Source organism: Sebastes umbrosus, chromosome 23 (genome assembly GCF_015220745.1).
Source record: "Sebastes umbrosus isolate fSebUmb1 chromosome 23, fSebUmb1.pri, whole genome shotgun sequence".
NCBI lineage: Eukaryota > Metazoa > Chordata > Actinopteri > Perciformes > Sebastidae > Sebastes > Sebastes umbrosus.
The window spans coordinates 22,958,323-22,983,743 of record NC_051291.1 but is presented as its reverse complement, the minus strand read 5'-3'; the positions used below and the strand labels follow the sequence as shown (position 1 = coordinate 22,983,743).

General features: G+C 41.7%; 1 long non-coding RNA gene across 1 annotated transcript; it reads right to left on the bottom strand.

The window, feature by feature from the left end:
* Window positions 1–2,606: 2,606 nt before the first annotated feature.
* On the bottom strand, window positions 2,607–8,769 carry LOC119482800. The gene is made up of 3 exons (XR_005205547.1): window positions 8,757–8,769; window positions 7,240–7,243; window positions 2,607–2,837 (listed from the first exon to the last, which is right to left on the bottom strand). It is a non-coding gene; the product is annotated as an uncharacterized LOC119482800 (long non-coding RNA).
* Window positions 8,770–25,421: the final 16,652 nt, after the last annotated feature.

Sequence of the window (25,421 nt, the reverse complement as noted above, 5' to 3'; positions counted from 1 at the left end):
AACGCCAGCTCTCATTGCTGTTTAGCAAATGCTAACATTTCAAGTAATAGCTATCATGTCTGCATGCTAAATATGAAGCTAGAGCTAGCAGGCGGTTAGCTTAAGCTTAGCATAAAGATTGGAAGTACACTGAAAGCTAGCCTGGCTGTGTCCAAAGTTAAATCCACCTATCAGCATATCTAAAGCTTAACACGTTATATTGTTATGTATTTCATTCATACAAGCTACCTGTTTTTCCCTGTTTCCAGTGTTTATGCTAAGCTAAGCTAATTGGATGTTGGCTCTAACCTCTCATTTAGCGTACAGACATGAGAGTGATATTAATCTTCTAATGTAACTGTGGCTCTGAATGGGCAGACAACCCAGGCGAAAAAACACAGAAAATCAAACCTGTTTTGAGAACTTTAATGACGGATGAAGGTTTCGGAGTCGGTGTGTAAACATGATTGACACAACGTGAAGTCATTTATTTTTAAACGTGTGGCAATTTCGGACCAAAAATACGGCCTTGTTATGCAAATGCCTTAAATATGAAGCTAGAGCTAGGAGGCAGTTAGCTTAGCTTAGCATAAAGATTGGAAGTACAGGGAAAAGCTAGCCTGGCTGTGTCCAAAGTGAAGCTCACTCACTAGTTGACACGTTATATTATTTGTTTAAGTCATACAAGGCTATCCGTTTTCCCCTGTTTCCAGTGTTTATGCTAAGCTAAGCTAATTTGCTGTCGGCTCTAGCCTCATATTTAACGTACAGACATGAGAGTGGTACCAATCTTCTAATCTAACTCTTGTCAAGAAAACGAACAAGTGTATTTCCCAAGTTCTCAAACTTTTCCTTTAACTAACTTCAAGTTAGTGTAATTCTGCAGGCTCTTTAAAATGTGGATCTGTGAAAGAAGCATCAGGGGCGCCAGACAGTTCTGGTTAGGTGGCGAGTTGGAGGTGTAAAGAAGACAAGACTTTTTGCGTAAAATTTGGAAAGAATTGTGTTGGAGGTGTTTGCTATTTTGAAGAGGGGTCTTAGTTATGAATGAAATGATTGTGATTGTGTATTTGAAGTATGTATATTTGAAATGTAAACCCTCAGATGAAGCTGAGGTCACTGCGTTCAGAGCTAATCTCTCTGTTACTCTGTATTCTCTAAACATAAGTGTTGTCACGTTGGGGCTGTCGGTGGTGGTGGCCGTCACAGGTGACAACTCGACAGACACAGAGGAAGATGCCAGATGGACTCTGGGCTCGAGGGCCCCGATGGGCACAGATGGGTGGGTGGGTGGCACCCACACAGGCAGCACGGGCAGCAGCACCAAGACAAGGAAAAGAAGAGAGAGATCACACCAGCAGTGATACTACACTTCACACTACTTCTCTCTCTCTGTGTGTGTGTGTGTGTGTGTGTGTGTGTGTGTCGATGCATCTGACCCTTTGAATGAGGACATGATCAATTGTATGCATGAGTTTGCATAAGTGTATGCTGTTCAATGTGTGCATGTGTATGTTTCTGTGCATGTTGTAGTCAGTGGATGTCTCCGTGCTCGAGTCTGTGCATGCTCTCACACAAAAATACAATGAAGGTAACAAATATGTATCCTGTGATTCATCTTCTTTGTGAAAAACTTGCAGTTATTTTAGCTCTTGAAATATATTCCAGTCTGTGTGCTCCTCTACATCAGCTACAAGCAGACCAAGCACAGGAAATCAGTACACCACCGCTTTCACAAGCACTCACCTCATCAGTCTATTGGACCTTAAAGGTGCTCTATACCATATCCAGAGTATTAATATAGCAGCAAACAACTATTTGCTATGTAAAGATATGGAGAAGTAATGTCTACCTGAGCAGAGAATTAAGTCACTCTCCCTCTGTGTGTGTTGTAAACAGAGTTTCTCGGTGCTCTGTTGACATAGCCGGGCCGGCCGCTCAGCACTACTCTCATACGGCGGTTACAGCTGTCAACGCTGTTCCTACCAACGGCGTTGTCATGAAAGCGTAACACTATCCTCCAGTTCCCCAACACTGTTACTGTAGCTCTGTCAGCATTGTATTGTTTGCACTGTTAGCACCGTTAGCTGTGAGCCGCTGGCTCAGCCATCGCCATGTTGAGAGCCATGTGGAGGCAATAGTTGTTGTTAGTTTAGTGTGGGACATATACTGTAATTATTGTTAAATAAACACAATGCTGTCTATTCCTGCTGTGGCCATCCATGCACCGTCAACATTTGAGGCTGTGTGCATGTTCATAATTATCATGGGATGCAACCTAGGTCTGGTCTGTTTAACAAAGTAACGCTAACCATCGCCTGTCCACTGTGCGTTGGCTAGTTTATTGTGTCAGCGGAGAGCGATAACAAACATTTGCAGCGGTGAATCATTTCTATTATCTGTATGAATTGAAATATCTTGATAGTATATAGGCAGGTGCATTCATGTATGCACGTGCATGTGTACAGTACCCTCCCACCCCCCAAAAAATCAGGCTCCCCCAAAAGCCACGGTGTAATTCAAACACGGGGTGTAAGTGTCTGTCTGTGTTGAAGTCTGAGATATATGAGCATTTCAATCAGGAGAGACTCGTATGAATTGAATGATGATTTATTACAAAGTGCAAGAATTATGAATAGTAACAGTCTTTGGTGATTTAGACCCAATGTGACATGATAAGGGGGAAGTGATGCCGTAGTAGGATTTAGGATTATTCCCCCGGGTTTAGACACTGGTGATGGTGGTAGTGAAGATTGATGCAGATCCGATGAATGAAATGGAGCAGGATTGCTCTGATGTGATGAATCTGGAGGTGATGGGGTGGTGGAGGGTCGCATCGGTTTGTGCTGATACTGACACTGAAACAGCATAGAGGAGAATGGTTTTTAAACTTTTGACAGCAACAATGTGATTGGTTCAGGGAGATATGGCAAGCTCTGATGGTCACTGAAAAGAGAGACGCCCATAATCAGCTGACATAGTAATAGCCCATGAGAGAGTGACCCAGAACGAATGAGAATGAATGAGATTGCACCCCTAGTCTTCCTGACTGAATTTACGCATAAGCTTCATTTCTTTGAGCTGTATTTACAGTGACAGATCTTAGCGTCTCTGGCATCGACAGTCGCTGTTTCTGACTTCTGTGAACTTAAAAAACGTGGTTACCAAGACAACTAGTGCCAGCTGTTATTTAACAGGGTTTTAAATATGGACATTTTCAAGTAGGAAAACCTAATATAAAAATGCCATTAATGTAAATGTTGCCTGTTTTTTTTGGGGTGTGGTGAAACGTTCAAAATGTGTAGTAAGCATGCAGTAGTAAAATGGAAATAAACCTTGCCTGTGTCCTTATTGAACCATGTTTGTGTAGTTGTGTTGTGTACATGTCTTTGTTGTTAGCCTTCAGGGCTGCAGGATGCCTGACTGGCCACTCTGGAGGCCTCCTGCTCTCTGTTACCCAGAGCAGAGCCTCCGCAGGGACTTTCCGCTGGTCTGGCTCAGCGTTCATTAAACACTGTGCCACAGCCAGAGACGAGTACCTGGCTGGCCGTCTGCTGGGAACCTGCTGCTGTCACCGAGCACCGTGAAGGAACTCATTGTTCTGGGTCGACAGGACACGCTGTAAACATAGGGGTAGAGTGTGTTTTAGGAGACGCAGAAAGAAACAGAGACATCACACACACCCACACACAGTTATACCAGGACATGGCACACACACACAAGCAGACAAACAGATCCCTAAGATTAAATAGAAGCAGGGTTACAAAGCCTCAATCGGCGCTGGTGTTGCCAAGCTCCCAAACAACAACATCAACAAGCGCACATCTCAGCAGGTGAACCGAGGTGACTGCTAACAGCGTAATAGTCCCAAGTCAGAACAATTTGTCCATCATGTCTCATTATGAGTGTGTGTGTGTGTGCGTGTGTGTGTGTGTGTGTGTGTGTCAGAGACAGAAAAGTGGTCTGGAAGGCGGAGATGAGACGGGAAACAAAAAGTGAGAGGAAGATGAGAAGAAAGGAAGGATTAAAGGGGATGAAGGAGAGTGCGTGTGCAGAGAGGAAGAGAAAGAGAGATAGGGATCTTAATCGTTCCACTCTTTTTAAAAGCTTGTAATGTGATCAAAGGAATCATTGACCTGGTGCTCTTTGCCCAGTGGCTCTTCTCTGTTTCTCCTGCATTATGACACTTTGGACAGCAGCGGCTTGTTCTTCATCCTTAGTTGCTTGTTGAGAAAGGAAATAACTAAAAAGATGATATGATCTGAAAGTGTCATGTTCTGATGAGGAAGGTTTTCTCGTTCTAATGTTTGTGAGATGTGTTTTTCTCACGATGAAAGCAATACACCGCAGTATGGTTGAACAGTATTTCTCTAGTTTTCCCTTTGGAAGATAGTAATATGCAGCCATTCTACTCTCTTTGTTTGATGTAAAGTACTACCTGGCCCTGGATTTGTTGTGTGGTGAAGATCTTACAACTAGATTTGGACCTGATCTCATGGGAAGACGTATAAATAGCACTACATTTTAAGGACATTCCGTGTGTCATGATAACACGTTTCTGGCTTTCCGTGTGTTATTTCAGGCCACAGGCTTAACATTGTGAAACGCTTTTTCTTGTGTCATTTAATGACACATCGTTACCGTGAAACGGTCGCGGTTATGTTTAGGCAACAGATATATGGTTGCGGTCTTAGTTAGGTTTAGGTAACAAAACCACTTAGGTTTAGGAAACACATCATGGTTGGGCTTAAAATAAGTGAGCTTAAATATTGTCCTGATGAAGGTCCTTGTTGACCGAAACGTTGACTAATAAAGCAGAAAAAAGTGTGTGCAGGAGAAAGTATTTTTTTTGAAAAAGTACATATTGGAGGGGATCTACTCCCAGCACCACAAACTATTTTGAGAATGTGCGTGTTTTCCTCTCCTTGGGTTTAAAATTAGTACATAAACTAGTAAAAAATGCACGTAAACAACATAATATAAGTACGAAAAACATGACACAAACATCACTAAGGTAACTTCAAAATAACTCAACACACTCCTGGTAGAAAGTCCTGTGTGTGTTGGACCCATCCACCTCCCCTCCCACCCACCATCAGCACTCTCTCTCACTTCTTATTCTACGCCACTAGCTCTGAGCGTAGCATATTCACGCTGATGCATTTACATTGCAGCCAGTACAGACCACATGGCGTGAAATGACACGCCTAAAGCAAGAACGTCATTGGTATTGCACGCAAAGATGACTTTCAAATTGTTGTGTCATTCATACGTCATTTGTCGAGACCAGGCTGATTTTGACACAGGGCTCCTCTTCAAGTCAGGGACTCAAAATCCGGTAATAAACTCACCTTGAGGCTCCTGTCATGTCAGTTGATATTACACTTTAATATCTCAACAACTATTGAATGGATTGCCGTGCAATTCATGGTTCCCAGATAATGTATTCTAATGACTTTGGAGATGACTCCCTGACTTTTCCCATATAGGGCACCATGATGTGGACATTTTTGGTTGTGAGTGAAATATCTCAACTATTGGATGGACAACCCTGTCTCCTACAAAATGACATTCCCATACAGTTGTATGGACTGCATTCTCTATTACGTTTCCAAACATATTTTCTGCCGTTTTAAACACGTGATTAACGTTGTAAACTGAAAAAAAACACAACAAAACTACTTAGTTAGGTTTAGTAAAATCGAAATGGTTTGGCTTTAAATAGGTTTGTTATGGTTTTTAATTTGCGTACATCAACATTGACTTTTGGTTTCACATGGGACATAAACAGCGGTCTCCTGGGTGAAGGTCCTGTGTTTGTTTGAGCCCTCCATCCTGACCTTTTCCCTGTGCGGACTTCCGTGGACTTTGATTAGAAATGTATTTGTGATACGTCAAAAATAAACATAATCCAGAAGAAAATATGTTTCCCTCACAACCTAATTCACAATGCAGTTTCGTTGTATGGGAACGTCACTATTAGAAGACCAGGCTGTGATGGATCGCCATATAATTTGGTACAGCATTTCAATTTGTCCAAAATGTTTACGACCAAATACTTGTGAATGTCCTGGCCAACCTCAGCACTAGACCATCCACTCATTCATTTATATTTTCATTTAAAGAGGTCTGAGAGGGTTTAACAAGTTCAACAATGTGCAAGTTTGATAAACTAAAAGAAAATACTCAAACTGAAGTGTAAAAATGAAAATCATTCAAACTGGTCCGTTTTCACACGGCGACACTGATATGTTGTCCTAGTAAGACGGCACGGTGACTCAGTGGTTAGCACTGTGGACACACAGCAAGATGTTTCCACTTCCTCGGCTCTGTCCGTCCTGTGAAGAGTTTCCAACCTCTCCCAGTGATGGATGGCAACCAGACCGGAGTGTTTCCTTTTGGCACAATGCATGGTGGGATAGGCTCCGACCCCCGTGCCCTTATAATAAACAGGTGAAGAGAGTGAACGGCGGAATGTTCTCATGGTTGAGAGTGCCGCAGGACTCCCTGTCAGTCAGGTTTTGTTACACGACCTCGGCTCTCAAGCGTTCCCTCGAAGTCAAGGCAAACACGGCCCCTGCGGATATCAAAAATTGATTGGCGGAGAGAGCACAGAGCTTGTATACCATGTCTGTAGAAGTGTAAAAAACGGATGAGTGACTGCATTTGGAGGTGTCTTTTTGCTCCTTTGTGGGTTTCTGGTGTCAGCAGCTCTTAGATGCTTTTGTAGATCAGGGCACTGAGGACCAGGAGGCTTTCAAAGTTCAGGAGGGATTCAGAGAAGTAGAAAACTGGAATGTAACATTTCTAAGTCTCGTTTAAAGCTGCTTTAATCAATATTCTTGTAATGAGACCTTCTTATGACAGCTTCAAAACAGCATCAAAATCCACTTTTTCCAAACATCTCATGCAGCACAGTTCATATGTTCTCATGTGCCTGACTGTCACGAGTAGCCAGTGAGTGTTCATCAGCCAGGAAAATACATAATCTAATGAGGTAAATTTAGTATCTTTGGACACATATCGAACTAGTTTGGATATGAACCACTTGTATTATATTGCAATAGTATACATTTTTCTGTAGCTATAACAAGAAGGCCCTTTATCTTTAATAAATTGTTGTAAATCTTATTTTATTCAAGTAAAAAGCATCATAACTGGCTTAGATTGCTGCATATTCAAATATTTGCCAGCAGTTTGACAACCTTGATTTGAGCTTCTGTTTGACTGTGTTGCATCATATTTTCATCCTTAGCCAACTGTGCTAACAGGACCAGAACCTCTTCATTTTAATATGTAACAGGACATCCTTGTTAAAGCAACAATTGATGTTTTGGCCTCTCGGAACAGCGGAACAGTTGCCCATTTACACCATGGATGTATAAAGACAAGTGGATACAGCGTTGGAGGTGGATCTGCCACGCTGCTTTTGCATCAATACAGCAAGCGCAGTAGCGTTACCTTTAACCCAACCTCCCAGCCCTCGGTCTTGGGCTCATTCACATGAACGGCAGCATGAAAATAATTCAATTTATTCAAGTGTTCATACTGGGAAGTTGATTTACCTCAAAAAAAATATCCGCTGATTTAGGGACATCTCTTTGCCAATGTAAGTCTATGGGGAAAAGATTTTTTGGGCCCAATGGCATCACGTGATGGACACAGAAGTTGTAATTCCACTGTTTGGCTACTATGTCAGATTTGCTTAAAATCCCGGCACTTCCTGGGGGCTTGACTTATACACTGCACAGACACAAAGCAAAATGAGAATCATTTGTTGAGTTGTGTTCCTGGCCATCCAACGTTTCCCACCAACCCCTGAGGGAAATATCTGGCTCTTTATTTGCTAAATGTTACACTACTATGTTCTCTATGTACTCTGTTAGTTGTTTGGTGCGGGGCAGGTGGCGCACATTGAGTTTATCAGCGCTTTTTTGGTGAAAACAGCTGCCTACATCTGGAGATGAGGTTGACGCTAAAATGCTCCGTAGAGCCGAGGGGAACTGCCGAATTGGGTGCTAATTCTGTCTGTTGGTCACTATCAGTAGCCGTGTTTCCATTCAATTGTCAAGCAAATTTTAAGCAAACTTTTGATAAAAAAGAAATGTGAATTATGCACATTTGTATCAACTGGTTTGGAGTGAATAAACTCGGCAACAGCGTATGGTCAGAAGTCAACGCTATAGGCTACGCATGGCTGTAATCCGCCAGTAAACAGAGTAGAAGAAGAAGCAGAGGTTGTGAACTGGAAACAAAACAAGTGGCCTTGGTCATCTAACCATCTATGAGAGAAAAACGGAGGCAGGTCTTCAGGAATTTGTTTCAATTGGGAAAGTTTATATTGTTTTCTCATGTCAGGTAGTATTGGCCATGTTTCATGCTGTCTGGAGACGAAGACAAGCATTCGCACGTTATGGGAATGTCCGAGAAGACGCCGACAGCGGAAACAGATGATCAGTCATACGCGTTAAAAGTTCGCTACGTCAGAACTTATTCGGCAAATTTGTTTCCATGATCCATTTATATTATTCATGTTTCCATGATCCCTTTAGCGACCGAAGACAAAAGTCACCTCAAGTGAGTGTAAAAGCGTTTCCATACAGCTTTTCTAATGCCATATTTCAAAAGTCGCATAAAAATATGTGACTGGAAAAATGGCTAGTGATCCCTGGCAAATGACATATAGTTGTTTGATCCATTATTCATATCAAATGTTTATTAGTGCAGCATTAATATCAAAAATATAAATTACAAATAGACTGAAAGGACTTTGATACAGAGGTATCAGGAGTGGTAAGAGACAGAGACAGAGACAGACAGAATGAGGAAGAGGGCTGGACCTGAGTGAGAGAGAACAGCAGTGTGTAGAGACCCACATTTCAACAAGTATTTGTGTTATGACTCACAACTTGTATACAGCAATCAAACTAAATGTCTCTCTAACCCTCCAGCTGATGTTTTCTTTCCTGCCCAAACTCAACACAAACTTTTGAAGCGTTGCAAAGACAAGTTAGTAATTTTGGATTTCAAATTCCTTCCAAAATAATTTCAAGACTTCTTCTTCTATGAGCCACTTCAGGGCCCAGACTGTCTCTGTAAAGGAAAACAACAGGAGGAAGAGCACATAAAAAGGTTATATCAGAGCAGTAAAAACAAATATACTTTCCTTTTATTACGACTGTGTAAATATCACTATGTGGTGGCAGACAGACACAGTTTACACAAGCCGGCCTTCGATTACAAACTGTGAGAATGGCAGGGCATTCAGCCTCCCATTCAGGACTCACTAAAGCTGGCGCGTCTCCTCGATGACGATGATTAAAGGGCGCGCGTTCGCCGCAGGTATGTAACAACCACTTCTGGCTGAGCGTAGCTCCCCTCATGCTACCAGGAATGTATGGGAGCTGCACAGAGAGGAGAGAAAAGTAGCAGTGTGTGGGGAAAACACTGGCCCTCCTCCAGGCTTCCCACTCAACCACATACAGTAGGTGCACACCATCGGCGCTGCACTTTCACCACTCGTCCAGCCTGAGAATATACGGCTTGGGAGGACCCTGGGAACCAGTGGGAGCTGAGAGGAGAGAATTATGGGATGTTTGGCTTTCTAAGGAGAGAACGTGCTGAGAAATGAAACTGAGAGCTTTTGATGACGCTTGTAATAACCAAGTACAGATTAATTTAAAGACATTCAGTCATGATGACTGACAGCACACAGTTTCTAGAGAGGAACTCCACTTTTCTGTGCACATAATCACATCCATTCTAGTCGGACTATTATGTTAACAGGTGATTTTTCCAACTGTAATGGAGATTGATCCTCCACCTCGTATAATCCCCCCAACCGACTCTAGCAACCGCCTTGTTTAAGGGCGCTAGCCTCAGATACCTAAAGGGTTCAGTATGCTTCAAAAAAAATGTAGGTTTATGAAGGTTCGTCCAAAAAACATCTAAAGCCAAAAGTCAGTTTTGAAAAGCAATTAAAATTGTCTGAATTCCAGCTTCAGAAAGGTGTGGACAGAGAGCGTTTCAGACACATTTAGTTGGAAGCATACTGACGCTATCGGATGCAAGTTTGTTACTTACTATCTCCGTACCAAATACCTCAACCAGAATACATGGTGGAAAACCATGCAGACAGACCAACTGGGTCCTACTGGGATTTGAACCCAGGACGTTCTTGGTGCTGTAAAAAGTCTTCCTGGCTGCACTGAAACCCCAAACAACAGAATCTGCCCAACCCGATCTCATGGGAAGATGTATAAATAGAACGTCATTACTAGGCAATCCATGTGTCATGAGAACACATTTTAGCCTTTTCAGGAGTCATTTTTATGCCACACAACAAAAGTATGGTAATTGCAGTTAGGTTTAGGCAATAAAACCACTCACTTAGGTTTAGGAAAAACATCATGGTTGGGCTTAAGTACGTAAACTAACTTAAATAAGTACGGAAATAACAGAACAGAAGTACGGAAAACACGTCACAAACGTCACTAAAAAACACTTTGCAACCGTCACTAATGTAACTTCTCAATAACTCAACAACACTTTGGGACACAAACACAGGCCTCCTGTTGACAGTCCTGTGTTTGTTGGACCCTCCCCTCCCGCCCGTCGGACGTGAGCTAACTTATTATTCTACGTCACTCTGAGCGGAGCACCTTTTTACATTGATGCGTTTACATTGCAGTCAATACAGACAATGTTAAAAGCAAGACCAGCGCTCTTATTGCATGCACAATGACTTATTGACTTATGACAAATTACCGTATCATTCATACGGCATTTAGTGCAACTGGGCTGGATCAGGCACATATGCAAGATGCACCATATTATATCATTATGCCACAGTGTGTTGCCCTGACTAGTAAACTCAAGATGTCATGTTCAGAAGGCATTAAATTCCATTTAGTTTGGATGAGCCTTGATCTATGGGCTTAAAGCCGCAAGTGAACTCTTCAAATGTAATATTTTAGATAAAATGTGAAAAGAGGAGAACAAAACAGAGGAGAAAGAAGTGTGTAAATGAGTATCACTCCTTCTGTGGGGTTATAGGAAGAGAAGACACATTGTAGTGTATGTGTGTGTGTGTGTGTGTGTGTGTGTGTGTGTGTGTGTGTGTGTGTGTGTGTGCGTGTGTGTGCGTGTGTGTGTGTGTGTGTGTGTGTGTGTGTGTGTGTGTGTGTGTGTGTGTGTTATGACCCAGTTAGCCAAGGCCCTTGTTTCCAGATGGTTGTGTCACCGCTCCACTACTACTGGTCTATGCTGCAGGGAGCTCTCTGTCTCTCTCTCTCTAACTGATACCACTGGTAGAACACTCTGTAATGCTAATGCTAATGCTAATGATAGCTGGGAAACATAAATGTTCAATCAAATCCCGTAAACCTGTCTAGAGTTCTTTCATCTTTTGACAGGAAAATATTTGCTTCAAAATCAATGCATGCCTTGTCAAATGTAAATCTCAAATCAACCAAACTCAGTAGACGTTATTAGTATTTTAATCAGTATATTAAAATTCAGTTTTATTTACACATACTATGGAGTCACACCTTAGATAGAGTAGAAACATGAATTGAGTGTCAGTATCTCTGGAAAAATACATCATTAACAACATTTTAATATTGCTTTTGATATTGAGTAATACATAAGTGAAAAACATGTTTTTTCATGATGACGGTCAGACTGTGCTGATCTCTGTTGCCATCAACATGTTGCCACAATGGTTTGTCCCTCCGGCTCTGTTCAAGGTGACTGTGTTCACCTGAGCATCAAAGCTCAAGGTGTGACTCAGCATTTTTGCATGTCAACATCAGCCTCGCTTCCTCTTGTTAGATAAAGCAGTCGGTCATGGAACAGCTCTGGAACAGTGTGATCCCGATGCCATGCCAGCGTGGTTATATCCTGTTTACCTGACTCTACGCCATCTCTCCCTTCCCACTCCTGTCCTCATTTTCCCCTCTTCTTCTCATCCTTCCCTCTTTTTCACACCATGCCTTCCTTCCTTCCTTCCTTCCTTTCCTTTCTCCCTCTGGTGCATAACATCTTTTCCTGCTCAGGTCTTGTCTCTCATGTTTACTTGTAGCTCCAATCCCTCTCCTCCATTCCTCCCTGTCATCCTCTCCCTCTACCTGCTTTTCCTCCTCCCCCTTGTTTACCTGTAGCTCTGTAACCACGGTGATGGCCACGGTTGTCAGAGTGATCGTGTTACAACTAGGACAGCCAGTTCCGAGAGAGGGGAAACAAGGGATTCCCAATAATAAGCCGCTATTCTTCCCAAAAGACTCTCTGTCTCTCAGCGCTATTCCACTCCCAGAACACACACAACAACACACAGATACAGGAAATGGACATCAGATACACGTGCAAATGTAGACACACATAAGCACATGCACAAACATGCACATACTGCACGCTATACAGGATATAGTGTGTGCACTCACACAGTTTCACATATATTATGAATGTTACAGGTAAATGGGGACCTGAGTCACAAGACTTGGTCTTGAGTCGGCTTAGAGTCACGGATCTGGTGACTTAAAAGTTGACCTAAAATCAAAATTTGACACTAATACAATTGATTCAGCTTTTTAAAAAGAGCTATAGTCTGTATCTGGTTTCACTCGTCAAACTCCTTCAAATACGTCTGATTCATATTATTAAAGGGTTGCTCCAGTGATTTAGTGTTATATGAGGTTGGGGGACTTGAAAGATGATTAAAAAAAAAGGTCATGACATCCAGACATTTAGTCCCCTGTATGGCTCAAGTTCCAAAATGATGAATCCTACGATTCCCATAATGCAACTCACCCTCCCTGCCTATTAAATGTAGCCTCATTATCAGACTGAATTGCCGTTTTTGTATCACTTCATTCTTTCACCCTCACTTTGTGCCCATGTTAGCCAATTTCTTGCTAAGAAGAGGTCATTGTCCAACGACCATGGATGTGTTATAAGAACTGGATACCGGACCCCAAGATGGCGCCTATTCAGTCCAATGACAATTTATCATTGGACTGAATAGGCGCCTGGCGAATTGCCTGGTGTAGAGGTTGTGTCTAGATGGTAAGCCACAAATTGTGCAAACTTACAAAAACTTGCAAAGAGCTCCGGCGAGACTCGCTGTCCGATGACTTATCCTAACCTAAACCATTCAAGGTCAATGCCTAACCTAAACCATTCAAGGTCAATGCCTAACCTTAACCATCTCGCAAGACTTCCGCATTTTGCATCCTACCTTCGAGCCATGACGTGGTGCATACACCAAAAAAGTTGTCTACCTTCCGGGTTTACTTCCGGTTCACTTCCGGGACCGTAGTGTTTCTCCCGCTGGCCCCGCCCCCACCCCCGAGATCCCGCGTGGCCTGTAGACTTTACATTGTGATGACATCACAGATTTTTAAATTGCTTTTCTCGGCTTGAGGAAAGTTTTACAAATATAAACCTCCATGGATCAAAAGTTCATAATAGAACGAGTCATAATTGACCTTGTTTGCAGTTGGAGGTGTCTCTTTTACAACGGTGATCTATGGGGAAAAGGCTTTTCGGGCCGCAGTTGGATTTTTCGCTGCAATACCCTGAGTGGAAACAAGGCTGAGCGGCAGCCTCTTATACATCCATGCCAATGACTGAGCTGTGGTAGAGGTTGCTGGAAGCAGTTAACTTTACGTGATTAAGGGTACAACCATTGCCATTTTTCTGTTGCTTTTTTATTTTAATGAATGTAGCTATGTAGCTAGATGAAGATGGTGTCTCCATTCTTAATTCCACTTACTAAGCTTGGACTGGTTTGCAATGGGCACAGCCAACCAGATCTCTTTAAATAGCTGAAGAAATCAAAGATGTGGGAAGAGATTCAGAGCTGGGGAACCAGGCTATATTTAACATCTTTTGTCTTTACTTTCTCAGACTTTGAAAGCTTCTCCGGCAGCAAACTAAATGCATCATATCCTGCACAATGGAGGATTTTTCCTGAGAAAGGCCTGGCTGACAGGTAAAGTTTGAGAATAGGAAGCGTACTGCCACTCCACATTGCACTGCCTTGTTATCACAAATGTGTGTGAACGAGTAAAGGTAGAGGTTGTCATATAAAACAAAGGGAAGAAAACAACAGAGCTGAGGTCGGTGCTGAGCAGTGGATTTTCTCTCCCGTTGCTGCGTAGAAGCCGCCGCTGTTCCTCTGGCTCCGCTGCAGCCGAGCACCAATTCCCACAGGCTGTTTATCTGCAACCCGGAGTACCACAGGAAGCCGAGCCGGATAACTTTAGTTTTATAGCGAGCGAGTGAGTGCAATGCAGTGTAACCTGCAGCAGGGAACTCAGATGCTCAGCGAGCAGAACTAGGTCATATCCAGCGTCGTAACACATAACAGCAAAGTGGAGGTATGGTTGAGCAGGTAGGCCACTGATTACGGCCTACTTTCTGCCTCTTTCTGCAGCCTTGCTGTTTTCTAAAGTTACATGGCACATATAATAGGTTTGACACAGAAAATATAGTCCAACTATATATTGTATAATCCCTTTTGATGCACAAATGATGTGTTTACCAAATCACTTCATCATTTTTGTATTTCTTTCATAAAATAGTTATTTAGAAAAGATTCTCTTCTTAAATCCAGAAGCTTTTCAGAACACAATGAAATGAAAGTCTGGTGGATCAATACAGCCCTGGATGGTTGGATCCTTGTATTCCGTTTGGAGGTCGAGCGAGAGCGCATAAACTCAAAATAACTTTCTACAAACCACCTTGCTCTTCTCTGCCAAACAGGAGAGAGAAAAGAGAAAGAAAAGAGCCGGAGTAACACAGGAAAACTGGAAGCCAACCAGAGAGAGATACTGATGTGGGTGTTCAGGTGGATGGCAAAGGTCCCAGGACGCTGTGTTACTTAACCAGCGATGATGCTGCCAGGGATGTGGACACTCCCAGAACTTTGTTTTTATTTTTATAGGTAGACGAGGAAGCAAACAGGCCAAACCAAGTGCTTGAAGCGTTGGTGAGAAGCTCACAGCGGAGGATTGTTTCTGCTTCACTGACTGTCATGCTAGATTTCAGACTCCAGCATCACAACAGCATCCCTGTATGGAGTTCAGGGACTGCAAATGTGTGTATTTAACACCCATAATAAAAGCCAAACTACTGCCACTTTCCCCTACAACCATCAGTTCATTCATGCATCGTGTTTGCATTCTCTCTATTTGCTCCTGGTTATACGAGGACGCTATGATGTCACCAACAGGGCTCGCCCACGCAGTCTGTCAATAGAAAAGGTTACGCATATCAGGTATCCCATCTGTTTTTGTGTTGGATCTATTTTTAGAGCTTTGCGCCGTACATAAACAAAGCATTTAAACTGGACCTACGTAGATCTATGTTGACAGACATATATACGACGGCGTATTAGGGCCATTGTAGGTATAAAACAAATAATTACGGAGCTGGGGGTGGGGGTAATATTCAGAGAAAAAACTCTTATATGAATCTGTATATATATGTGTATATGTATATTTCACCTCTTTCAGAGGTCATCCTTACCTATAATACGGTAATACACTTTAGGAGCAACAACATTCAGACAGTGGCTGCCATTACCACGGCTTTGTACTCCACTATTACTCAAGTTTTTTATCACAAATTTACGACTTTATGATCTATAAGCAAATTTGTGAGTTTTTTCTTGTAAATATGCCACTTTAATCTCAGAGAATATCAAAGTTTTTTTCTCGTAAATTGTCACTTTAATGTCAGATAATATACAAGTTTTTTTTCTCGTAATCTCGTAAATTGTGAGTTTTTTCTCTGAATATAACCCCCCCTCCTCCGGCTCCGTAATTATTATTATTTTTAAACTACAATGGCCCTAATATGCCATCATAGATATGTGATACATGTCAAATTCACATAAAGTAGAACCACAGTTATATTTCTGTGGCATTTAGGCTGAAACCAGAAGAGCTGAAACTCTCTCTATTACGTCATTATCACACCCCGGGGGGGGGGGGGGGGGGGGGGGGGACTTTACCAAAAGTGTTTGGGGTTTTTGTTGCGTGCATGTGTACACATTAATGTCTCTTTTATGATTGTTATCACTGCAGGGAAACAACACATTTTAATAGAAAAGCTATTCGTTGCAACCATCTTTTGTCTTTTGACGGAATGTGAAAAAACGCTAGAAAATCGAACGGACGAAAGTTTGGGAGTCGGCATGTAAACGTGATTGAAACAACACAAGGTCGTATTTATTTTTAAGCGTGCGACAATTTCGGACGAAAACAAAGACTTGGTGTGCAAAGACATTTCCTTTGACTGATTGTATTCTCACACTGTTCTGTGTCCTTGTATGGAATCATACTATATACTACTATATAACCATTAAAGCTATCCTGTGGAGTCTTTGACCTCCAGTAGCGCTATGGATTAATGAATGTAAATAGGACCTCTTTTATATACACGAAGACTGCAAGGACTTTATGAAAAACACTGATTTATGACTTGTGCAATCATCTGACAACAGCAAAAGAACGAGGGACAACTCCTCCTGATATACAGTAGACAACATGTGAGAATCTGAGAGTGACAGGTGACCTCGCCATGAAAGTTGGCAATAACATATCAGCATTTTCCAAAATGTTCCTGCCTGCTTACACTTCAATGTGAGAAAATGTAGAAAGCAAATCTCAATTTAAAAGGAATATGGATTTTTGAAGGACTAGTTTGGTATTTTTGGGAAATACACATACAGTATACGCATTCTTACAAAGTGATGAGAAAATCATTACCACTCTCATCCAGCTCTGTAAGCAATACACAGACATGAGAGTGCTATTGATCCATCACAGTCATTTAACTCAGCAAGAAAGCAAATAAGCTGATTTCTGTACCTCTACTATGTCTTTAAATGGATCTGCATTAGGAAAAGCAAATAGAAGTTGTTGTTCAAAGTACACTTTTTCCTTTCTGGTTATGGTGGCACATGGCAGAGATGAGTTCTTGTCTTGATGTCATGGATCAAGGGAGGAATTATACTTCCTGATCAAATATGATTACCATTGTGGGCGAGATAGTAGGGGAGCTGGTGTGCTTGTTAAGGTGGAATAAACCGGTTCCCAATATGGGCTTTTAGTCCTACATGTCACAGATATTAGGACGCTATTAAGAAGTCTGACAGACCAGCTTGTAGTCCTTTTATTTGCTTTGTAGTCCGAGTGAGTGACATCATTCCCGGTCAGCCGTTGGTGACTTTGGTATGCAAAGCGCCAGCTGTCCGATCCGGAGTCACAGAGTGTCCTGATGATGTCATGGACAGGCAAATTTTGTGTGCGTGTGTGTTTTTTTCTACAACGTTGGAGTGTGTCAACATTCTCTATCGCATTTTCCTACATTCCACTCGTCACCCTCGAGCACACGTTCACTTTTCATCCCCCATTCAACTGGACATGTATACCATAATATCACTACTTTAGAGCCACCAAATTCAGACAATGGTTGGTGTTAGCAGAGTTTTGTACTTGTATTATTTTTCCAATTTTTTTTCTCAGAAACTTTATAAACGACTTTATAATCTCACAAATTCATGTTTTTTTTCTTGTATTTTAATTTACATTCTTTAATCTCAGAGAATATCCATGTTTTTTCTCGTAAATTTTTGACGTTATGATCTTGCAAATTTGCCACTTTAATATCAGAGAATATCCAAGTTTTTCTTGTAAATTTATGACTTTATAACTATGCAAATATGTGAGTTTCTTTCTTGTAAATTTACACATCTCAGAGAATATCAGAGTTATTTCTTGTAAATTTATGATTTTATAATCTCGCAAATTTGTGAATTCTTTTCTTGTAAATTTACCACTTTAATCTCAAAGAATATCCAGTTTATTTCTCATAAATTTGACATTTTCCTACATTCCCTCGTCACCCTCAAACACACGTTCACTTTTCATCACCCACTCAACTGTACATGCACTCATGTATATGCACACACACACTCTGTGTTTTAGCCTCTGTCTCTCCTCGATGTGATATTCCACATGAACTCTTAAAAAAACCTCCGCAGCAGGATGATAACACATGATGTGACAGCGTGGATCGTGCTGGTTACTGAAGCGGAGAGGACAAATGTGAGGCACAGTTGAATGGAAGGAGAAAAAAACACTGCTCAGCAACTTTATTACACTGAGTCGGGACTATTAGAAATCTATATTTATTTAAAACCTATATATATATATATCTATGCTGTGAAGTCAGCCAATCCCAGCCTGCCTGGCTGCTGGGAAGCATGCTTACCCAGCAGGCTTTGGGGGTTCAGTGATAGGCCAGAGCACAAAGGCGGGTCACAAGGAGCTTGAGGGAAAAGGATATCTACTTAGAGCATATATGCAGAGTCTTACATACGTTGCATATTATCTTATTATCTAGCCTGTTATGGTTTAATATATTTCTTTGAACATCATGCACCCGAGCTTGACTTAAGCCCAGTGATACAGGGCTTTGTTTTTCATTGGAGAAGATTTGAAGTGCATATTCAGGTCAAGGTATGGAGGTATCCGCTGAATATGGAAAATGGAAAAAAGCTTTTGTTTTCTGGCTGGTTCAATGTTGTGGCCTTCAACTGGGAGAATATATGCAGCGTGTGCTAGGCTATTATCCAATCAGGGGTGGAAATTGTGTCCGAGTTATCTTTTATGTCAAGGTATATGACATAAGTTATATTGTATTGACTGTTGAGGGTTTTTGCATACAGTAAAAGAAAATCTTCATCCGAAAAACAAATGTTTTTGTCCTGTTATTTACATTTTCAAATGTACTTTAAAGTAAATTAGACTTTTCACCATAGTTATTGTGAAATATGATATGAGTTGCTCTAACTAGGGTTAACCTAATGACCACAAAGTAAACCTCATTCGGTCAGCATCACAATCAGAACACGTATGATCGAACACGGGCAGGTGTCCACTTTGCCTGATTTGTAATCCAACCTTAGTCACCACAAAAAGCAACATGGCAGCATTGTGAAACAATCACTCGATTAATGGATTAGTTGATTGGCAGAAACTTAAAGCTCCCATATTGTGCCATACTTGTATTTTATGTTTCTACTAGAACATGTTTACATGCTGTAATGTTAAAAAAACACTTTAATTTCCTCATACTGTCTACCTGAATATGCCTGTATTTACCCTCTGTCTTTAGCACATTTCAACGTAATTGCTACAGAATTGCGTTGCTAGGCAACAGCTTGGGTCCATGTTTACTTCCTGTCAGCTGATGTCATTCACATAAACTGTAACGCAAGTATTCTGGGACACATTCAGAATATTTACATTTAAAACTGTGAAATGGTCTATACAATATTTGTGACATCACAAAGTTACATACAGTATATTCTGACAGCTTGTTTCACATGCAGAGTTTCTGAATACGGGCTGTGTGTATTTCTCTGTGGACTGAGCATTTTGATACTTTCACAGTATTTATATAGCAGTTAAACCTGCTTTATAATAAAAAAAGACATGGAAAAGAAAAAAGAACACGTACGATGGTGTCCAGTGTTTCAGTTTAACAAGTGTTAACTGGCTACTCTTGAATGTGTCGTGGTTGCATGTAGGCGTCCTCGTAGAAAAACCTTCAATGTCACTTTAATCAATTTTAAATCTGTGTTTATTATCTACGCCGACCATCTACGTAAGTAACGAGCAACCATGGACGCATTCGGCTGAAAGTCACCACTTTACGCGTTTCACTCGTTAAACCGTAACACCGGCAGCCCTGTGTTTAGTGGCAGTAGTTGTTTTTTTAAGCATGGAAAACTTGGCAGACAGTCAATGATGTCTACATTTTAATTCCAAAGTTTGTCATGAATTAGCTGAGTTCATTTAGAAAATCGAGAACCTTTGCAAAAGCATGACGTTATTTCACTGTCAGCAGCCAGCAGTAAACACTGGGTCACTACGACTTGCCACTGCCGTAATGGCGGCGCCGCTATATTGTGAAACACACAAAGTGGTCGCTGGATTGGTTTCTAGCTGGAGCCTGCAGCTGGTTAGCTTAGCCTAGCATGTAGATCAGAAACAGGGAAACAGCTAGCATAGCTCTAATGTCATTTCTCATTGCTTTGAACACCAAAAAAACAAAATGACATTAACCTTCATTGTATTTGGAGGGAGGCAGAAATTTCAGAGATGGATATTGGGCAAAAGGTCAAAACATGAAAACATCTGCATGGCTGGAGACCACTTTTGTACTTTGGGTGAACCAACCCTTTACTTTTGTGTCATCCATCTTTTGGTCAGTTTGCCATTTGTTGCTTTGGTGCAGCTAATTTCAGAGCAACGTGATGACCTTTATGACTCTACGAAAGTCACTGGAATACAACTTTATACATGTCTCTGAGGAACTCATCATGAAGATTTATGATATTGTTCTTCTTCTGTTGATTTGGCCAGAGGCACAGAGCTGCCATCATGTGACTGGATGTGTGTGCGTCTATGCACACATTATGATGCAGTGGACTGAAAACAAGATCAGGTTTCCCCGTGTGTACGTATATGCTTGAATGCGAGCATCCATACGTGTGCGTGTTTGTCTACGTGCTTGCGTGAGTTCCGCCTCTTATGTTTTAATGAGTCATGACCAGCGAGTGCTGCTCATGCTGACTAAAATTAGAGTTGTAGTTATCTGCCCAGTGAACTGCTCAGCACTGCTTAATTATTCAAGACCTGGAAAAGGGCTGAGGACTGCCATTTTCTCCCCCTCTCTCTCCTCCTCCCGTTTGCTGGGTTTTGTTTCCAGGACGTGAAGTGGAAGACGGATGAAAGCCCCTGCGTCACCCCTCAGTGCGTGTCACTGTGTCATTCACTCGACGTTGGATGATAATAATATCTTCCAGGCTTTTTCCCCTTATCACGCTCTCTGTGTGCATCCGCGTTCACGCTGGTCGTGAATAACATCCAACGTCAGAGGAGTAGGAGGTGTGCAGTCACATGCTCACAGGAACACACACACACACACACACACACACACACACACACACAGTTACTCCCTTATTCACCCCCAACTGACTGTAATGTACGCTATTAAACGCCAGACTCATGCTCTTCACAAAGCATTCATTTAATCCTATTTCTGATCCTATCTGGAAACCCCTTGTAGTAAAACAAGATTTCATGCTAGTATTGGTAAAATAGCCTCTATCACTGGCATTATGGAATGTCTTTTGTGGTTTCTGGTGAGGATGGTGGTCTTTTTTTCCAAGCTGTGTCAGGTATCAAAATAAAGTCTGTCAATATTCTAGATTTGATTTATTATCAACAAATCCCGTGAAAAGACAAAATGTAACAATGTATGTACCCAATGAACATGCTGCATGTGTAGCTAAAGCTTCTTCCTCTGTACCGGAGACCTCCATTGTTGTCCAAAAACTAATAAGAACACATAATTAGCCACTCAGCAGCACTTGGTGACATGTTCCTTCACTACGATTAACATGGGAAGTGTAGTTTCATGTGAGTCAATCCCACATTATGGATGTTACTTTGACATACCACTCAAACCTTAGGTATTTGTTGTTTTCTTGTAAAATGGAGGAAGTAACCATGGCAGCACCAGTAATGTGTGGAAGCATTTTGGATTCAATACCATGGATGGAAAACTTGTGAATGTAAAGGTATACGGCTTTGTGATGCCTTTTAAGAACACCACTGCTTAGCAGTCAACGTGATCCCTATTCGCCACATGTTGTCGCTTAGGCAGAAGCCTTTTTCCGTAGTATCTTGACACTGAAGGTTTGTGCGTGGGTAACGTTGTGAAACGGTTGCGGTTAATGTTGTAACACGTGATTAATGTTGTGAAAGGTGACAGTTAGGTTTGGCAGGAAAACCACTTAGTTAGGGTTAGAAAACACATCATGGTTTGGCTTAAAATAAGTGTGCTTGTAACGCAACGTAAGCTACGGACGTAGCGTCATGTTACTCAGTGACGTTGTCAGTAGAACATTTATTTTTTTCAAACTTTTGGTTTGCCAGGCCCTTCAGTAAAAGTCCTGTGTTTGTTTGACCCATCCACCACTCGTCCATCTCAGCCGCCCTTAGAGGACTTCTCGCTCTTAGTACTCAACACATTCTCATCCCAACTCGTCACATACTCACGCTCTGTCAGACCTTTTTCTGTCACAGTAAACACATGTTTAATGTTTGCTTAGGCTTAGGCATCAAAACCACTTAGTTAAGTTTAGGAAAAAAACATGGTTTAGCTTAAAATGACTACGTTTCTTAAGTGAAAATGAGACTTAATGTTGGGAACACAGGACAAGAAAAAACAGCTGATTGTAACGAGAGAGTGAAACTTAACACACAGGAACACTTTCTCTGAGCATTTCCTACGGTACGGTTTACACTGTGGTTAATGAAAAGCAGATGCTAAAGGGTGCTTTGTGCGTTAGTATCACACACCGATGGCCGTGACAAAGCGTTGTTACTGTCCGTTGCTCTGAGCGTCTAATAATGCCGCAGATGGGTTTATATTGGAGTTAGTTGAAAGCCCGGTGCGACTGTATCAACACGCAGCGGGCCGCTGCCCAAGCGCCGATATTTGACGCCCTGGAAGCGAAACCAAGCTGTTGCAGTAACAACAAATCTGAAATCCCCTGTGAGCTCATCCCTCAGTGAGGTAGCAGAGGCTCCATGAATGAACGGAGAAACACAAGTTTTAGAGTTCGCCTCAGTGGGTTGTACTGAGAGTTAGTTCTCATTCATTCAAACTTGATTTGTTTAAGAGCATACCAAATACAGTATGTATTAATCTGCATCTGACAATAGTCCCCAACAAATTTTAGGAAATTATTTGGTGTTTTGAGATCTTCCGTAGGAAATACGCTTGGGCTGGGTGTCACAGGCAAGTTAGGAGATTCAGAAATGATTAAGAGACGGACTGACCTATTTTTAGTTTTGATCTGCTCTTTGTTGTACGTAGACACTGACGGGCCCTTGAACGACAGAGCTCGTTGTCACCCGCCCTGTGTGAATCAGCTGCCTCTTCACCTGAGGCAGGCACTAAGGTGAGAAGTCATCGTCAGTGGGTGACGTTTGTGTGTGTTTATGTTTGTGTGTGTGCAACTGTGCGTCACGTCCACCCCCCGCCGTGAAACCTTTTGTTCCCTGGCTGTCACTTCTTGTAAGCCAAACACTTCCTCCATCACTACACACTCTCGCTGTCTTGTCAAGCTCAATCTGACTTCAGTCTTTATCGTTTCAGAATGAAGTCGTATGTCTCCTTTTCATCATCACAATTATTTCTGCACTAGTAAAAAAAAAGCTTCAGATAAATGTACTTCTTTCAGAAAAGAATTAAATTAAAAACATGACTGTTAAACACATCTCCTGCTTCTAAACAGATGTTCCAACTATCACACTGTGTTAGTGGCCAGCTACAGGTGGAAGTATGACTGCCAGTAGGTGTGTGACTGAGACTACATGGATAATAATGGATGTTTAAGGGTTCAGTATGCTTCAAAATCAAAGGAACTAGTTCGTCAGACGTGTCGTCCGACCACATCTCAAGGCAAAAGTGTTTATACCTATTCCAAATGGCCACAAGAAGAGAAGAAGAAGAAAGGTACTTTATTGATCCCCGGGAAAGGGATCAGGACCTATATACATGCATTAATGGAGAGATGTCAGAGTGAGGGGACTGCTCCTGACAGGCTCCCAGAGCAGTTGGTGGTTTGGTGCCTTGCTCAAGGACAACTCGGCAGTGACCAAGAGGCAAACTGGCATCTCTCCAGCGACCAGGTCACACTCAGTACTTGGTCCATGCGGGGACTTGAACCGGCGACCCTCCGGTTGCCAAGCCAAGTCCCTATGACTGAGCTATCACCGCCCCAAAATCAATCAATCAATCAATCAATCAATCAATCAATCAATCAATCAATCAGAGGCACCAATAACCATCATCATAGCCTCCTCCTAACTGCATCAGACTACCTCCTTGATCCCTCTCCAAGAACTCTAGGAGTCTTTTGTGTGTCTCTTTAGTCTCAAGAATCCATTCAAATGGGGATAACGCCGCATTCATGATGCTGCTCTCACACAAAGAGGGTCAAAAGTAATTGTGTGAAGAATAGAGAGAGAGAGAGAGAGACAACCGTGCCTTAATGCTAGACCTCCTCGCACCGTGTCAATCACTGCACAAATAGAGCGAGGTTGTTGGGTTGATCTATTCGGAAAAGTTATGAAAATTGTTGGACACAGCTCTCTCAACTCCGCCATCGGATAGTGGGTTTAGGAAGCTGTTAGATGATCCAACAGGCATTTGGTTGGCATTTTGGAGCATATTGACGCCCTTTGACTGAAAAACACTTGTTTCTGTCTATTAGTACTGGTATCAACTGTTTTCTGACAATTTCCAGACTTCCAGAATGTATATTTTGGAAATGCAAAGGAAGAAAAAGTCGTAATTCATAGTTCAGCAATGGTCAGAATAGCTGCAAGAAGGTTTGACCTGTAGACAGATGGGTGGCAAATCAAAGAAAAAGCCTGAATAGATTAGTTGAGAGACATAGAAATGCAGATGCTTCCATACAGGTCACGAGGGGTCACTAAATTGGTTTGTTGAGTGTAAAAAATTCTGTGAATCATAGACTACAACCTTCACAATCACCATATGTCACCAGAGTATGAATGTGTGTGTGAATGGGAGAGTGCTGACATGTAGTGTAAAGCGCTTTGAGAAAAGCTCTTTATAAATGCCAGTCCATTTACCATATATCAAACCAATTGAACACCTATGACCTTAATGTCCTTATACAACAGTTTGTATGATATCTTACAAAAAGGTTTTCCTCATTTTTCCTGTGTTTTTCTATGAATGTCCAGCAACACGTGACACACTGGTCAATTACTGCTCCCGTCTTTTCAAAATAAACATCTGTCTTCACAGGAAACAACCTGCTTAGATTTAGGCAACAAAACTACTCAGGTTTAGGAAAAGATTGTGGTTTGGGTTAAAATAATTCCAGAAGTGACGTAACTTAAGTACAGAAGTTACCTAACAAATAAATCAATGTTGACTTCTGGTTTCCCACGGGCTCCGAGCAGCGGTCTCCTGGGTCAAAGTCCAGTGGTTTTGTGTTTTATTACCCTCCTATCCCCCCCGATCTCCTCCCTACACACCTTAACTTGATATTTATACTTCCTGGTTCACAATTACGTGCTTTACATACAAACTGATTTTGTGGGAATATACCAATTACAGTGCATTACTTTTTACTAGGTGTAGCTACGAACGATATTTGCAAATTCCTGCACAAACTGTATAGCTTTTCCACTTTAAAAACAGATATATTTGTCCATAATTCTTAATTTGTTTCATGTTTTCTATTGTAATTTTTTCTATTTTATGTCGCTTGACTTTTGCACTGTTTATCGTTAAATTCCTTGTATGTGCAAACCTAC